The sequence below is a fragment of the Heterodontus francisci genome, unplaced genomic scaffold, assembly GCF_036365525.1.
Source record: "Heterodontus francisci isolate sHetFra1 unplaced genomic scaffold, sHetFra1.hap1 HAP1_SCAFFOLD_231, whole genome shotgun sequence".
NCBI lineage: Eukaryota > Metazoa > Chordata > Chondrichthyes > Heterodontiformes > Heterodontidae > Heterodontus > Heterodontus francisci.
This window is the reverse complement of record NW_027140382.1, coordinates 1729982-1731592: the sequence shown is the minus strand read 5'-3', so window position 1 is coordinate 1731592 and position 1611 is coordinate 1729982.

The window sequence follows — 1611 nt, the reverse complement described above, 5'->3', positions numbered from 1 at the left end:
TAGATTAAAATCATCCATGATTATTGCCGGACCTCTATCATAAGCAAACGATATTTCTTCTTGTATAATATGTTTTATACTGCGATTACTGTTAGGAGACCTGTAGACCACTCCCACTGGGCACTTCTTTCCCCTGCTAATCCTCATCTCCACCCAAACCGATTCGACACCCTGATCTCCTGTACCAAGTTGATCTCGAACTAATGCACCAATACTATCCTTGATTAACAGTGCTACCCCTCCACCTTTACCTAGCTTCCTATTCTTCTTGAATGTCATATACCCCTCAATATTCTGGACCAGGATGCCTGGTCCTTTTAAAAAACACTAGAAGGGTTTATTCATGCTTCTAAATGTATCTTCAGCTGTGAGTGAGTAGCACAGGCGGTCAGTGGTCATGCACAGACCAAGTTTCAAAGGCGTACATCAAAGCTGCTGGAATGGGACATTGACATCACTTCAAATCCCTCCTCAGACTAACAGCAAATGCACAGTATACACAGGCTACATCCCTGCACAGCATGGGGCACTGTGCTGGCCATACTAGAAGTGGTCGCCTGTTCCATTCACATCATTTTACAGATCCAGGTTTCTGTAATATTGGCACCAGTGGTGCCATAGAGTACAAATCACAGCCGGAGGAGACAGGGAGGGTAAATCAAATCACTTTCAAAAGGGAATTGGAAAAAAAGCCTCAAAGGCATAAGATTACAATGATATGAGACTGGAGAGGGGAATGGGATTAATTGGAGGGGTGAGGCCATGGAGAGATTCAAACACAAGAATGAGAATATAAAAATTAAGGTGCTGCCAGACCAGGAAGAAACGTAGATCAGTGAGCACAGGGGTGATGGGTGATCGGGATTTGCTGTGAGTTTGGATACAGGCAGCAGAGTTCTGGAAGGGCTGTGGTTTATGGAGGTTTATAACTGGGAGAGTGTCAAGGATAGAATTGGAATGGTCAAGTGTGGATTTAAGAAAGGCATAGATGAGTATTTATTCAGCAGATGGGCTGAGGCAGAGGTGGAGACGGGTGATATTACAGAGGTGGTTGTAGGCAGGGTGGATGATGGAGAGAATGTGGAGATGAACTCAGCTCAGAGTCAACTGGATGCCAGAGGTCGCAAACAGTACATTTCAGCCTCAGACATTGGTCAGTGAGGGGAATGCAGATGGTGGATAGGGAATGGAGTTTGTGACAGTGACTGAATGCAATGTCTTTGGACTTCCCAAGATTTACATGACAAGAACATTAAATCAGTGAAATATGATTTATAGTTCTAAACGTTGGATAAAGATACTTACCAGGGACACCAACAATAGCGAAGATGGGATAATAAATCGTTTGAATCATCTTCAGTGCATAATAGATCCGATCATCTAATGTTAGCCAAAAATAATCTGCAGTAACTAGGCCAAACCAAGTGGAGAAACTCCTGCTTCCCATTGTAGTAACATCCCAATCTACTGTTCTCAGATTCTGATCTACCCTCTCTCTCTCTCTCGAACTGCTGATCCTGAAAGTACCGGGAAGCTGCTGGGAATAACACATTGACAGGAGTCCTGGATTAATAGAAGCTGGAAACCCTCCAGTGACAAATGTGGGGTCCA